The sequence below is a fragment of the Lithobates pipiens genome, unplaced genomic scaffold, assembly GCF_037356315.1.
Source record: "Lithobates pipiens isolate NorthernLeopardFrog02 unplaced genomic scaffold, aLitPip1_a1.2 Scaffold_13, whole genome shotgun sequence".
Taxonomy (NCBI): domain Eukaryota; kingdom Metazoa; phylum Chordata; class Amphibia; order Anura; family Ranidae; genus Lithobates; species Lithobates pipiens.
This window is the reverse complement of record NW_027507718.1, coordinates 267901502-267918776: the sequence shown is the minus strand read 5'-3', so window position 1 is coordinate 267918776 and position 17275 is coordinate 267901502. Positions and strand designations below refer to the sequence as shown.

At 44.0% G+C, this 17275-nt stretch overlaps 1 protein-coding gene across 1 annotated transcript in view; it reads right to left on the bottom strand.

The window, feature by feature from the left end:
• LOC143974836 (complement C3-like) overlaps nucleotides 1–17275 on the bottom strand; it is a 332677-nt gene that overhangs the window by 71974 nt on the left and 243428 nt on the right. The gene's annotated exons all lie outside the window — the stretch shown is intronic.

Genomic DNA, 17275 nt, shown 5'->3' with positions numbered 1-17275 from the left:
CTATTGAGCATCTTTGGGGCATCCTCAAACGGAAGGTGGAAGAGCGCAAGGTCTTTAACTTCCACCAGCTCCATGATGTTATCATGGAGGAGTGGAAGAGGACTCCAATGGCAACCTGGTGAATTCCATGCCCAAGAGGGTTAAGGCAGTGCTGGAAAATAATGGTGACCACACAAAATATTGACACTTTGGGCACAAGCTGGACTTTCCACTTAGGGGTGTACTCACTTTTGTTGCCAGTGGTTTAGGCATTAATGGCTGTGTATTGGGTTATTTTGAGGGGGCAGCAAATTTACACTGTAAGGCCCCTTACACACGGGACGGATCAGTAATGATCCGCCCCTGATGATCCGCTCGCTCAGCGGGGATCGCTCTGTTGTCCCCGCTGAGCTGGCGGCAGACAGGGTGGTCTCCGCACACTGTGCAGGGGCCGCCCTATCAGCTCTCCGCTCTCCTCTATGGGGGATCGGTTGAACACGGACCGTCTGTCCGTGTTCATCCGATCCGCTCTGCAGACGGATAGAAAAATAGGATTTTCCTCCGTCTGCAGATTCGGACAGTAGCGGAGGCGGACAATAGCGGGTGTCTGTGGATGTTCATCCGCAGACACCCGCTATCCCATAGGGATGCATGTATGTCCGTATTTCATCCGCAAACGGATGGATGAAATACGGACATACTGTCCGCATGTGTGAAAGGGGCCTTATACAAGCTGTACACTCACAACTTTACATTGTAGCAAAGTCTCATTTCTTCAGTGCTGTCACATGAAAAAAATGAAAAAAAATAATAAAATATTTACAAAAATTTGAGGGGTGTACTCACTTTTGTGAGATACTGTATAGCTATATGAATAACAAATATGAATGACAATCAAAAATTAGCCCTTTATAGTAAAAAAATAGCAGATAAAGGATTCATTTATACTGTGAAACGGTAAAAATTATAAAAATATATATGAAACTTTAATTGTAATGCCTTATATTACCTTGTCTATCAGCCTCCAGCTTCTCTGGGTTCAGATACTGATCTTCCCTGTACAGAGCCCTTAAAGAGGGATTCCACTGGAAAAAAAAAAAATATTAAAAGCCAGCAGCTATAAATACTACAGCTGCTGACTTTTAATAAATGGACACTCACCTGTCTCAGGGTCCAGCGATGTCAGCGGCCGAGGCCGATCGATTGTTCGGCTCTTGGCTGCTGCCGCCACCATTCTCGGTGAGGGAATCAGGAAGTGAAGTGTTGCGGCTTCACTTCTCGGTTCCCTACTGCGCATGGGCGAGTCGCGAAGTGCAATGGGAATGGTCCTCGCTGTCTCTGGGACCCGTGTGTGTCCCAGCAGACAGTGCGCCGGGGCAGAAAACAGCATAGGCTCCCATGGGAGTCTATGCCCGGAAGTGGGTGCAAATACCTGTCTTTGACAGGTATCTTCACCCCCCTCCCCCTGAAAGGTGCCAACTGTGACACCAGAGGGGGGAGGGTTCCGATGAGCGGAAGTTCCACTTTAGGGTGGAACCCCGCTTTAAAGTGATTTTAAACATTGGAATTTTTTTTTTTTAAACTTGTCATACTTACCTGCTATGTGCAATGGTATTGCACAGAGCCGCCGCAATCTTCCTCTTCTAAGAGCTGTGAAAATGTGGAATAGATTCCCTCCAGAGGTGGTTCTGGCTAGCTCAGTAGATTGCTTTAAGAAAGGCCTGGATACTTTCCTAAATGTACATAATATAACTGGGTACTAACATTTATAGGTAAAGTTGATCCGGGGAAAATCCGATTGCCTCTTCGGGGATCAGGAAGAAATTTTTTCCCCTGCTGTAGCAAATTAGATCATGCGCTGCTGGGGTTTTTTGCCTTCCTCTGGATCAACTGTGGGTATAGAATTGGGTATATTGGATTGTACGACATTTTTTATTTTCGTTATTTATTTTTTTATGGTTGAACTGGATGGACTTGTGTCTTTTTTTAACCTGACTATGTAACTATGTTCTAGGGCAGTGATGGCGAACCTTGGCACCCCAGATGTTTTGGAACTACATTTCTCATGATGCTCAGCTACATTGCAGAGTGCAGGAGCATCATGGGAAATGTAGTTCCAAAACATCTGGGGTGCCAAGGTTCGCCATCACTGTTCTAGGGTCTCCCACCAGCACTTCTGGCTTCTCCTGCCTTCAGTGTCGCTATAGCGGCCTCCTACTTTGCTTGACATCTGTGTGGGAGTGGCAGGGAATGTCCCCTGGTCACTGTCCCCAAGCTGGCGGGGTAAGCAGGCTGGGCTGGTAAAGTGTCCCTAATATGCAGAAAAAAAGCAAAGGAAGAGGCGCCTCTGGGTGTAGAGATAACATAAACTTTAATTATAAAAACGTATTTAATACAGGCAACTCACATTTTGGATGTGATGTATGAGCATTCAGTCACTTTAAAAGCTGAGCATTGATGTGGTCATCTGATATTCCATCAAGCTGAGGCGCTGTAGCCGCTAGCGGCCAGGAAGTGGCACAGACGCCGGCCATGGAGCGCAGTTCAAAGCACAACGAAGTCTGGAGCGCCGGCGGAGAGAAATTACATCCACATCAATGCTCAGCTTTTAAAGTGACTGAATGCTCATACATCACATCCAAAATGTGTATTAAATATGTTTTTATAATGAAAGTTTATGTTATCTCTACACCCAGAGGCGCCTCTTCCTTTGCTTTTTTTCACAAACTTTGGAACATGGTTTCTGTCCTTCACTGATGGCAGCCCTGGATATGGAACTCTTGGTTTTAAATGCTTTCCTTTGTTCTACTGGACAGTAGCTTTTATATTTATAATCATACAGATCTTAACATAATATGGACTCTCATTCATATAATTGGATTTTTGGTTTCAATTGGTGAGAGACTGGTGGACATTGGGAATAATCTTTGACCCTGTTTTTGCGCATTTACTTGTGTATTATCACTAATATGCAGCGCTGCCATATCAACAGCACCACCGCGCCGACCTGAAGTCTCACTCTCGTCCCTTGGTACTCTCAAGCACCCCCTCTCATTGTCCTCCTCCAGCGCTGTCTGCAGACAAAAAGTGGAGGTGGAGGTAGAAGTGAAGGTGAAGGCAGCTGCTGCTGAACCTGCCAGGTGGAATGCATACACATGCAGAAGTTCGTTCTGTGCAGAGAGGTAAGTTGGCAGCTTTTTGAAAGAATGAGAGACTTGTGTTCAGACTGAAGGAAGGGGCTTGAGATGTGGGAGGAGGTGGTCTGTAGCAGGGTGGGAGGCCAGTTCTGATGCTGTGCACCTAACTTTAGTTGCTCTATGCATGCTACTGAAAGTGGCTTCTGCAGTGATGGAGCAATAAATTAGGGCTCCTTCACACCATTTACTATTTTTATACCATCTGCACCCCTTTCATTTACATACTACCCACCTCCATACACTCTGCACCCCTCTCATGTACATACTACCCACCACCATACATTCCACACCCCTCTCATGTACATACTACCCACCACCATACACTCTGTACCCCTCTCATGTAAATACTACCCACCACCATACATTCCACACCCCTCTCATGTACATACTACCCACCACCATACACTCTGCACCCCTCTCATTTACATACTACCCACCTCCATACACTCTGCACCCTTCTCATGTACATACTACCCACCACCATACACTCTGCACCCCTCTCATTTACATACTACCCACCACCATACACTCTGCACCCCTCTCATTTACATACTACCCACCTCCATACACTCTGCACCCTTCTCATGTACATACTACCCACCACCATACATTCCACACCCCTCTCATGTACATACTACCCACCTCCATACACTCTGCACCCCTCTCATGTACATACTACCCACTACCATACACTCTGCACCCCTCTCATGTACATACTACCCACCACCATACATTCCACACCCCTCTCATGTACATACTACCCACCACCATACATTCCACACCCCTCTCATGTACATACTACCCACCACCATACACTCTGCACCCCTCTCACGTACACATACTACCCAACAGCATACATTCCACACCCCTCTCCCTGCACATACTACCCACCGCCATACATTCTGCACCCCTCTTCTATCATACTACCCATCACCATAAACTCTGCACCCCTCTCATGTTCATACTACCCCCCACCATACATTCCGCACCCCTCTCCCTGTACATACTACCCACTGTCATACATACTGCATCCCTCTCATGTACATACTAAACACCACCATACATTCTGCACCCCTCTCATGTACATATTACCCACCTCCAAACATTCCGCACCCCTCTCATGTGATACTAGCCACCACCATAAACTCTGCACCCCTCTCATGTTCATACTACCCACCACCATACATTCCGCACCCCTCTCCCTGCACATACTGCCCACTGCCATACATTCCGCATCCCTCTCATGTTCATACTACCCACCACCATACATTCCGCACCCCTCTCCCTGCACATACTGCCCACTGCCATACATTCCGCATCCCTCTCATGTTCAAACTACCCACCACCATACATTCCGCACCCCTCTCCCTGCACATACTGCCCACTGCCATACATTCCGCACCCCTCTCATGTAAATACTACCCACCACCATACATTCCGCACCCCTCTCATGTAATACGACATACATCCTACATCCCTCTCATGTACATACCACCCAACCCCCATACATTTTGCACCCCTCTCATATCATACTACCCACCGCCATACATTCCACACCCTTCTGATGTACACACTACCCACTGCCATACATTCCGCACCCCTATAATTTACATACTACCCACTGTAATACATTCCGCACCCCTATCATGTCCTACTACCCACCGCCATACACTCCACACCCCTCTCATGTACATACTGCCGTCCTACATACACTCTGCACCCCTCTCATGTACATACTACCCATCTCCATACACTCCGCACCCCTTTCAAGTACATACTAACAACCTCCATAGACTATGCACTCCTGTCATGCACATACCATGAGCTGTTATACCCTCCACTTTTCTATCCTACACATGTTTACCACCATCATACAGTGCAATCATGGTATCACATCGCACATTCACAAGTTCTCAGAAACTTACTGATTTGTATGAGCGATGTACTGAGCTGTATGTCTGCTGCACTGTATTTTCTGATATGTAAACAAATAATGCATTCTGTATGCAGGCCAACTGATCGGCTGACCAACAAATTGATTAGGACAATAGTTGAGAACTATTTTCATAATCGATTATGTTGATTAGTTGTTTTAGCAACAAACTGTCCATTGCTGCACCCTAGGTGACCATTCTACTGTTTAAGCTAATCTGGGCTGTAATCAGGGGCGGATCCAGGGGAGGGGCAATGGGTCAATTGCCCCCTCTGAGAATACCGCCAGCTGATGACAGCACGGCCGGTTCCGCGGGTACCAGCGCGGCCGGTTCCACGGGTGGCAGCGCGGCCGGTTCCGCGGGTGCCAGCGCGGCCGGTTCCGCGGGTACCCGCTCTGAGTGGACGGGTGAGGGGGGGGCAGCTGGGGCGGCTTAGGATGGCTGCTGGCCAATCAGGAAGCCAGCAGGCAGGGGAGCAGGGAGATTACATCATCTCTCACTGCCCTGCATCCCTCCAGTTCCGCCCTCACTGTGCAGGAAGCTGTGTGCAGCAGAGAGATTACATCATCTGCTGCCTATCTTCACTCTGGACTCAACAAAAGAACACCTTAGCAGAAAAGTGACACAATGTGTGGCAGACTACGTGGCAATCCGCAATGTGTGGCAGGTGACGTGGCAAGTGGCAATCCGTAATGTGTGGCAGACTACGTGGCAATCCGCAATGTGTGGCAGGTGACGTGGCAAGTGGCAATCCGCAATGTGTGGCAGACTACGTGGCAAGTGGCAATCCGCAATGTGTGGCAGGCTACGTGGCAAGTGGCAATCCGCAATGTGTGGCAGGTGACGTGGCAAGTGGCAATCCGCAATGTGTGGCAGGCTACGTGGCAAGTGGCAATCCGCAATGTGTGGCAGGCAACGTGGCAAGTGACAATCCGCAATGTGTGGCAGGTGACGTGGCAAGTGACAATCCCCAATGTGTGGCAGGTGACGTGGCAAGTGGCAATCCGCAATGTGTGGCAGGCAACGTGGCAAGTGGCAATCCGCAATGTGTGGCAGGTGACGTGGCAAGTGGCAATCGGCAATGTGTGGCAGGTGACGTGGCAATCCGCAATGTGTGGCAGGCTACGTGGCAATCCGCATCTGGTGGCAGGCGACGTGGCAAGTGACAATCCGCAATGTGTGGCAGGTGACGTGGCAAGTGACAATCCGCAATGTGTGGCAGGCTACGTTGCAAGTGGCAATCCGCAATATGTGGCAGGCAACGTGGCAACGTGGCAAGTGACAATCCGCAATGTGTGGCAGGCTACGTGGCAAGTGACAATCCGCAATGTGTGGCAGGTGACGTGGCATGTAATAATCCGCATTTGGTGACAAGTGACGTGGTAAGTGACAATCCGCATTTGGTGGCAGGCGACATGGCAAATGACACCCTCAGGGCTCCCACTGATTCTGCATTATGGTGAGTTGAACCATTTAATGTATCAATAGAAATAATGCGCTTCAATCATCCTGACACCATAACAACCATGGTGCCGTAATGATTGAAGCGCCAATACCAGCCATTTCCCATATAAATTACCCCCAAAAAACATATTTTATAGCAGTGCCCCTCCCGAGACTAGACTCTGGATCTGCCCCTGGCTGTAATCGTGCTTCAAAAAAATTTTTTTATTGAAATCCATGCGTCCGGCACCTCTGCATGTAGATTAGGGGCTGGGCGCATGGATTAGGGGGGCCCCTGTGCCCCTAATGGAGCAGCCGTCACTGATCATACTGTATGCTAAATTGTGTTATTACTACTGCCAATCCTTCTTTTTGCTTTTTGGGTTACCATCCGTATTGTGTGACAATATATTAAGACTTGCTGTTACTAACTTGTTTAGTGCCTGTTTCTTGACATAGTACTATTATTGGGTATCAGATATTGCCTTCAGTGATTTTCTGTGATGTTGCATGCTTTGTATGCTCAACCTAGTGTTTCAGTGGGGCTAAAGTTCTTGAGAAGGTCAAGGTAAAGAACAGAGGACCCATCCTAGCCAGTAGCTCCTACTGGGGTTGTGCTACACTTCAACAAGTGTCCCCATTGGAAAATGTTCTCTTTATTCCTATTTCTGTGTAAAAATTTTGGATTTTTGCTGACTTCCAGCATCTCTGAGCCCTTGTACACACGGTCGGAGATTCCGACGGAATGTGTCCTATCGGACCGCTTTGTCGGATATTCCGACTGTGTGTGGTATGCATCGGACTGTTTCCATCAGAATATCCGTCGGACCAAATTTTCCAACTTGCTGGAAATATTTTCCCACAAACTGCTCCGATAGGACATACTCCGATCATGTGTAGAAAATTCCGATCTGACAAAGTGCCACGCATGCTCAGATCAAATTCCTACATCAAAGCTATTGGCTACTAGCCTGAATGTAGTCCCATCATAACTAAATTACGTCATCACGTTCTGAAAGATCGGATTTTCCAACAACTTTGTCCGACCGTGTGTATGCAACAGTTTTGGACAAGATCCGTCGGACAAAATCCATATCTCTGAGCCCTTGTACACACGGTCGGAGATTCCGACGGAATGTGTCCTATCGGACCGTTTTGTCAGATATTCCGACTGTGTGTGGTCTCCATCAGACTGTTTCCATCGGAATATCCGACAGACCAACTTTTCAATCTTGCCGGTAAAATTTTCCGACAAAATGCTCCAATTGGACATACTCCGATCATGTGTAGCCTACTCCGATGGACAAAGTGCCACACATGCTCAGATCAAATTCCTAGACCAAAGCTATTGGCTACTAGCCTGAACGTAGTCCCGTCGTAACAAAATAACGTCATCACGTTATGTACAATCGGATTTTCCGACAACTTTGTCCGACCATGTGTATGCAACATCACTTCCGGACCTCTTCCGGAATTAATCCGTCAGAATTACTCCGACGGATTTGGTTGTCGGAATCTCCGACCGTGTGTACAAGGGCTTACAGTGTTCACCAGGACAACTGGTAGGCAATTATTCAACAGTCAGCACACAGAAAAAACACTTGTCAGTTTTGCTAACACTTCCATCCTCTATCTAAAAAAAGGCAAAAAAGTATGAACTTTAGATATGCTTTATTAAACACACTTTATATTTGCTTACCTTGACTAACATGAATGTAGATTGTTAATTGTCTTCCAATATTTTTTTTGTTGATCTGTCTAATACCTGCATCCAGGGGTGTTGCTAGTGTGACGGACTGGGGTTTATATGGTCACAAAACAGACACCCCAAAGCAAAATACATATTCATTTTTATTATTTTACTTCTAAATATGTCCCTTCTATTCTATTAATAACCAGTAGATGGCAGAGAAGGTACACAAACAGAGTCTATATAAGGCCACACACCATGTGACTGGAAATTAAACTACTTCAAGCCACAAAGTCAGTGGTCATTTCTCATGCTGTTTGTGTGATTCTTTGCAGGTATGTACTCTAAATTGTTCCTAATCTGTATTAACCTGTGATAGAAAGATCTTGAGCAGATGTACAAAAAGTCTCAGCAGATTTTATGCTATAGTTTTGCTGTAATTAGAAGTTTAGAACAGCATGTGTGAGAAACAAGTGAAAAGGGCATGAACATACTGTATTAGTCAGAACAAATGTCTATTATAAGCACTAAACCTTTCTAAATAGGTATATTTAAACCTGATTTATTGAAAATTGCATAGATTAGAAAGCACATGTTTTCTGTTATTAATATAGAAAAAAACCTATTGTATGTAAAGTTTATGCATTGCGTCATACAGACATGCAATGTGCACCATCTAGTGGTTAAAAAAGAGTACTACCATGATAATATTTGTATTAAAGCAATGCATTGCCAGTATGATTATTGCACAGTTAAAGTGTACTAGAGAGATAAAGATAATTATCTATAACACTGAATAACAGGGATATATATGTTATTAAAATATAGTAATGTTCATTGTTGTAACTACGTTTTAAAATACTTTAGTTAAAATCTGCATTATATATATTGTTAATGGTTATAAATATGTGACTATAAAAATGTAAAAGATCTATTGTTATGTAAAAATTAAACTACTTCCAGCCATAAAGTCAGTGGTCATATCTCATGCTGTTTGTGTGATTCTTTGCAGTCCACGCCAAGCTGATCACCTTATCTCATCGCGTCTACAATCATCGGCTCTCTTAATTCACATTTTGAGGCCGGTAACATTTTGGGGGCTCGTGTGATTCGTTGTGTTACCAGTGAGAGGGAAGTGCAAGACAAGCGTGAGCCTGCTACAGAGCTACAAGGAGAGTCGTGAGTGTCGTCTGCCTTGTGAGTGCAAGTCTTCAGATTGTAACAGAGATGGCGTCTCCTCGTCGTGCGCTGATATGGGATATCCGGAAACAAATTCATCTGCTTAATGAAGAACAGCTGCATAGCCTCGCTATTACGCTGGAAGATGAAAGATACGTGGATGTTCCATCAGTGACTGGTACCAATGAAATGGAACTTGTTGAAATTATTGAAGACTACTTGAGAAGTGATCAACTGGAAAAGTTGGAAGATCAAGGTATGTCGTACCTACTCATCATCCAAGACAAGATCAATGAACTAAAACTCAACAAGGAAAGTACACCAACTGTGGACATTGCAACCGCTGCAAAAAAAAGTAGTGGAACTGCAAGGACTGAACAGGTTTCGGAGGTGGTGAGATGAACTGATGTTGTTGCTTTATTGCCACGTAGAGAATTCAAAATGCATGGTGGTGTAATTTCAGATCATGGTTCGGACATGAGTTACAGTAGCGCGTGCAGACAAATTGACCAGGGTCTAACAGAAAAATTACCTGAATCTGAAATTATACGCACAGTGTTGAGAATAATCAAACCTGGTAATTTTAAAGATATGTTGACTGACAAAGATGATCTTACTGTTGCTGAATTGAAAAGGTTTTTGAAGTCACATATGAGAGAATGAAGTGGTAATGAGTTATTTCAGGACCTTAGCAATGCTGCCCAGCAAGAAAGAGAAACAGCACAACAATTTGTTTACAGGCTAGTGGGGTTAAAACAAAAAGTTCTGTCTACATCATAACATGATAGGCGAGAGCTTAACTATGACAAAAAACTGGTGCAAGGCATATTCCTTCATACACTGTATCAGGGACTAAATGAGAAAAATTCTAATGTTAGACGAGATATCAAGCCTTACGTGTCTGATTTGACAGTAACGGATGACTTTATCATAGAGCAAGTTACCAGATCAGTTGATGAGGAAACAGAAAGGCAGAGATGCTTAAACAGTGCACCTAAACATAAACCTCTTACTGTTCATTCATCACAGATACCAGGTAATAGTGAAAAAGACACCTGGCAAAAGAGAGTTGAGGGAGATGCTGGAGCAAATCACACTGCATTAATGGAACTAACAAAACAGGTCTCTGCTCTCACAAAGAACCTGGAAAAGATGATGAAGCAAACTCCCATTATTGGAAACCAAATGACTAAGCCACTAACCAATGTTCAGGTTCCAGATACAACTCACTGCAAGCCCAGGTGTGATGATTGGATTAAACGAGAGAGTCAGAACTGCTACCATTGTTTCTACTGTGGTTGGACAGGACACAGAGCAGTTGATTGCTTGAAGAAAAAAAGGCAGTCGGGAAACGACAGACGCTCACTGGGAAAGGGACAACCAGTGACCACCTCAAATGATCTGTCCCATGCTAAGGTAAACAGGGTATTCACCCACCGGTCAACTAGAACACTCCCAAAAGAGAATGGATTCTCCAAACAACACGTAGCACAATTAATTGGAGGAAAATGCCTAGTGTCATGTCGGATGAATGGTGTTCCGGTTGACATGTTGATGGACACAGGAGCTCAGGTCAGCATTGTCGGGAAGGCATGGTTAGAAAAGTTTCTACCCAGCGTCTCCATTAAACACATACAAGATTTACTTTGTGATGACAACTTATCCATTACAGCTGCAAATGGTTCTATCATTCCATTCATCGGATGGGTTGAAGTCGGCCTGGAATTCTAAAGTAGTGGACATGGAAACTCAGCCATTTATGTGCCAATGCTGGTGAGTGACTGCTGTAATGACAATCCAATTCTTGGGTTTAATGTTAGATGTTCAAAGAATTGATCAGAGAAAACCGTGACCGACCAAACAGCACCCAAAACCTGACTATCTTGCTGAGTGAAGCTATGAAAGTAAGACAGAGTGTAGCAAATAACATTGTCAATGCTGTCAGTCAAGCAACTGACCCAGGAGAAATATTCGATAGTCGTATGGTCAAAGTGGGGAAGAAGGGACTCCAGATTAAAGGAGGCGAGCTCTGTGAAGTCAAATGCAGAATTAGAGCGTGTCCGAAAGGAGGAATCATGCCATTTGAACCACTTCCTGAATATCCAGTTGAGGAAGGACTTGAACTATTTCCTTCAGTGGTAGATGTGCCGAATGGGTTCTCTAAACTGGTTAAGATACCTATACTGAACCGTACTCAACATGACATCTACCTTCCACCCAGAACAGTATTGGGTACCATTTCTCCAGCAACTGAGATTCTACCATTGTCTCCAAACAAAGACGTTGGAAAGGGAATTGACCAGAAGAAAAGGGTGTTTCATGTAAACCAGTTGAATCAAGTGGACACTGGAAATCAGCTACCCACTAACAAATCTGTTAAGTGGCACCCACCTGTCAATTTGGAAGATCTCTCAGAAGAAGAACAGGAGATAGCGAGACAAATGTGATATGATGAATCAGATGTCTTTGCTCGAGATGAGGGAGACATAGGATGCATCCCTAACCTGAAACTGAGGATAAATCTGAAAGATGAAACTCCTGTCCATAAACGCTATAATTCGATACCGAAACCCCTATACAAAGAAGTGAAAGAATATATCCAAAACCTTCTTGACTGAGGTTGGGTAACAAAATCGTCTTCCGCATACTCATCACCAGTTGTTTGTGTTTGAAAGAAGGACAGTAGCCTACGACTATGTGTTGACTTTAGGGAGTTAAACCGAAAGACTATCCCAGATACACATCCACTACCCAGAATACAAGATCTGCTGGATAGCTTAGGAGGATTTATGTGGTTCTCAATCCTGGACCAGGGTAGTGCGTATCATCAAGGCTTTGTGCATGAAGACTCCAGACATCTCACGGCTTTCAGCACCCCCTGGGGACTCCTGGAGTGGAACCGTATTCCATTTGGATTAATGAATGCCCCAGTAGCTTTTTAGAGATGTATGGAGAATGTATTAGAGGGCATCAGAGACAAATGTTGTTCTCCATACTTGGATGACGTACTTTGCTACTCCAAAACTTTTCAGGAGCATGTCAATGATATTAGGCAAGTGCTTAGTCGAATGCGTGAGCATGGTATCAAACTTAGACCGAAGAAGTGTGAACTCGTTAAACAACAGATTCGATACCTTGGACGAATGGTGTTAGAAGAAGGCATAAAAATTGACCCAAAAGATCTTGAAGCGGTATTACATTTGAAAAGGAAAGAACCAAAAACCGTGGGAGGAGTCAGATCTTTATTAGGATTCCTGAGCTACTACAGGTCCTTCATTCAAGATTTCTCTCGACTTGCTAAACCACTGTATGAACTTTTGCAGAACACTGAGAAAGAATCTGCTACATCCATCCCCAAAAACAATCGGAGGGAATCTACAAAGAAAAATGGGAACAAAGCACAAGTGCCATCTAAAACACAGATTCAATGGACACCCAAACATCAAGCTGTAGTATCCAGACTGGTGGACATGCTAACCAATCCACCAATACTAGCATACCCTGATTTTGACTTACCCTTCGTCTTACACACTGATGCTTCCAATGAAGGCCTAGGTGCTGTACTGTACCAACGACAAGGAGAAAAACTTTGTGTCATTGGGTTTGGCTCCAGAACATTGACTCCAGCAGAGCGCAATTACCATCTTCACTCTGGTAAACTTGAGTTTTTAGCTCTCAAGTGGGCAGTCTGTGACAAATTCAGAGATTACTTGTACTACGCTCCAACATTCACTGTTTACACAGACAACAACCTATTGACATATGTATTGAGTACTGCCAGACTGAATGCTGTGGGTCATCGCTGGGTTGGGGAGTTGGCCGATTTCCACTTCGATATTAAGTACAGGCCAGGTAAACAGAATGCAGACGCAGATACACTGTCACGATTTCCGGTGGAACTCACGAAGAATCTGAGTGAGTACACAGAGCTTTTACCATCTTTGGTTGTGTCAGCTATGTGGCAAGGGAGCAAAGCTGTTGACGAAGAAGAGACACTATGGGTGGCCTCATTGACTCTTCACTCAGAAAGTGATGTGGCCGAAGAATTGCTGAAAGGAAAGACAATCTGCCCAATGACTCAGGAGAATATCAGAGCATTACAACAAGATGATACCAACATTAGAGAAGTGGTCTGGCTTAAGGAGAACGACTGGATTCCAAACCACAAAGAAAAGGAGAGTATGACCAGCAAAACAAGACGTTTGATACATGAATGGAATAAACTCAGAGTCGATGAAGGAATCCTCTACCGACACTCTGGAACTCGAAAACAGCTAGTTCTACCAGAAAAGTTAAAACCATTGGTCTTAAGAAATCTTCATGATGACATGGGTCACATTGATACTGACAAGGTAACCCACCTAGCACGTGAACGATTTTACTGGCCATTTATGCAAAAAGACATTGATGAATATGTGCTGAAGAAGTGCAGTTGCATCAAACAAAAGTGTCCAAATATCACTGAAAGAGCACCTATGGGGTTGATTACTACCAGTTCACCTTTAGAGTTAGTATCCATTGATTATCTTCACTTGGAGAAAAGCAAAGGAGGATATGAGTATATACTTGTAATAGTTGACCATTTTACACGCTTTGCACAAGCGTATCCAACTAAGAACAAATCTGGAAAAACGGCGGCAGAAAAGATCTTTCAAGATTTCATACCACGTTTTGGCTATCCAGAGAAACTCCACCATGACCAAGGAAGAGAATTTGAAAACAACTTATTTCAGACATTGCAACGATTGGCATGGATTTCTCATTCAAGAACTACTCCATACCATCCACAGGGTAACCCAGTGGAGAGACTGAACCGTACTTTGTTACAGATGCTTCGCACCTTAGAGGAAAAGAAAAAGTCAGATTGGAAAGAACATCTTCCACATATGGTTCATGCATACAATTGCACCAGGCATGAAGCCACAGGATACTCGCCATTCTTTCTATTGTATGGAAGATCTCCTCGTTTGCCAATTGACCTAATGCTCAACCTAAATTTGGAAAAGGAATCAGAAAGTCAACCAACATTTACTCAGAAATGGGCATCTAGAATGCAAGAAGCTTCGCATCCGAGAATAGCAAAAAATCATCTGCTAAAGGGAAGAAGTACTATGACAAAAAGATAAAAGGAGCACCTCTTCAACCGGGTGATCGGGTCTTAGTACGAAATCTCTCTGAAAGAGGAGGACCTGTTGAACTTCGTTCATACTGGGAAGAATCAGTACACAAAGTGGTAGAAAGAATCAAAGATGGGCCTGTGTAGAAAATTCAGCCTGAAAGTGGTAAAAAGACTATTCGAGTACTGCACAGAAATCTTTTACTACCAGTAAATGACCTACCAATTGAAGGACTCATTCCAAGAGTACCGATGAAACAAAGACAATCAAGTAACAGAAAGGATACCAGAATGGATCTGGACCAGGAGGAGGAATGTTCAGATGAAGAAAGATGGTATTATCCTTATATACCAGAGACTACAGAAAGTCCTGATCGCGTTGTGTCTCAACCAAACTTTCAAAACGTACAGAAAATCCCATTGAGAGTTTCTGCTGAAGAGTTCCATCCTACAACTACCATACCCAATCTTGAACAAGAACAAAATGATGGAACAGTAGTTGGCGACCAAATCTGGGCTACAGACATGGTGGGACTAGACACTGCAGAATTACCCTCATTAAGTCAAGACTTACCTGTGAACCAAGATATGCAAATGGAGAATGATGTTGATGGAGAAGACTCAACTCCTGTCAGAAGATCTACCAGACAAGCTAAGCCTAAAGAGATCTTTACATATAACACACTAGGTCAGCCAAGATACATATCAAGTCAGATTCACACCATACAAACTCCTACAATGCTAGCTACTCCCATGACATGCCAGGTAGTTAACGTAGCTCCTTGGTGGCAACAAGTACCTATTTGGGTTACTTAAATCACTAAATAGTGTTCAGTTACCAATTGAGTTTAATGTCGGGAGCCATTAACTGAAGGAGGGGAGAGTGTGACGGACTGGGGTTTATATGGTCACAAAACAGACACCCCAAAGCAAAATACATATTCATTTTTTTTATTTTACTTCTAAATATGTCCCTTCTATTCTATTAATAACCAGTAGATGGCAGAGAAGGTACACAAACAGAGTCTATATAAGGCCACACACCATGTGACTGGAAATTAAACTACTTCAAGCCACAAAGTCAGTGGTCATTTCTCATGCTGTTTGTGTGATTCCTTGCAGGTATGTACTCTAAATTGTTCCTAATCTGTATTAACCTGTGATAGAAAGATTCCTAAACATCTTGAGCAGATGTACAAAAAGTCTCAGCAGATTTTATGCTATAGTTTTGCTGTAATTAGAAGTTTAGAACAGCATGTGTGAGAAACAAGTGAAAAGGGCATAAAAACATGAAAATACTGCATTAGTCAGAACAAATGTCTATTATAAGCACTAAACCTTTCTAAATAGGTATATTTAAACCTGATTTATTGAAAATTGCATAGATTAGACAGCACATGTTTTCTGTTATTAATATAGAAAAAAAACTATTGTATGTAAAGCTTATGCATTGCATCATACAGACATGCATGTGCACCATCTAGTGGTTAAAAAAGAGTACTACCATGATAATATTTGTATTAAAGCAATGCATTGCCAGTATGATTATTGCACAGTTAAAGTGTACCAGAGAGATAAAGATAATTATCTATAACACTGAATAACAGGGATATATATGTTATTAAAATATAGTAATGTTCATTGTTGTAACTACGTTTTAAAATACTTTAGTTAAAATCTGCATTATATATATTGTTAATGGTTATAAACATGTGACTATAAAAATGTAAAAGATGTATTGTTATGTAAAAATTAAACTACTTCCAGCCACAAAGTCAGTGGTCATATCTCATGCTGTTTGTGTGATTCTTTGCAGTCCACGCCAAGCTGATCACCTTATCTCATCGCGTCTACAATCATCGGCTCTCTTAATTCACATTTTGAGGCCGGTAACACTAGGTCTGCAAAGGTTCTTGGGCTAAAGCTAATAGCAGAGCGGCCACCAACCGGGGGGGAACACGCTGGTGGTAAGCAATTTTTTGCGGGCAAAGGAAGTCTGGTGTTGGCGTTTCAATCATCATGGTACCATGGTTGATATGGTGTCAGGGTGATCGCAGCGCATTGTTTGTATTGTTACACTGTAATATATAATGAGATGGTTCAACTCACCATAATGTAGAACCCTGGGTGAGTCACTTGCCACCGTCACCTGCCACTAGATGTGGATTGTCACTTGCCACGTCACCTGCCACCATTTGCAGATTGTCACTTGTCACGTCACTTGCCACCATTTGCAGATTGTCACTTGCCACCATTTGCAGATTGTCACTTGCCACCATTTGCAGATTGTCACTTGCCATGCCAGCCAGTGGCACCAAATGTGTATTGTCATTGCATTGGTGGCAGGCTGGCATCACTGGTCCATTTAGTGAGGGCAGGAGAGCGGAGATGCGGGGCAGGCAGTGAGAGATGATGTAATCTCTCTGCTCCTCACCACACCTCCAACATTTAAAAGGCCCATGCGGTGAGGGTGAAAGAGCGCTGATGTGTGGTGGGCAGTGAGAGATGATGTCATCTCTCTACTCCCCACAGCACATTGCTCCCACATTGAAGTGGCCTATCTGTGAGAGCAGAAGAGTGGGGATGGGTGGGTGGAGAGAGATTATGTCATCTCTGCTCGTTCGCTTGCTCGTCTCTCCTCCACCTCCAATACCGCAGCCGTGACCCGCTGAGACTCGGGGCTATGGGCTCCACATTCGGGGCTCCAGCCTCGATAGGCACATCCTGGCGACGCCTA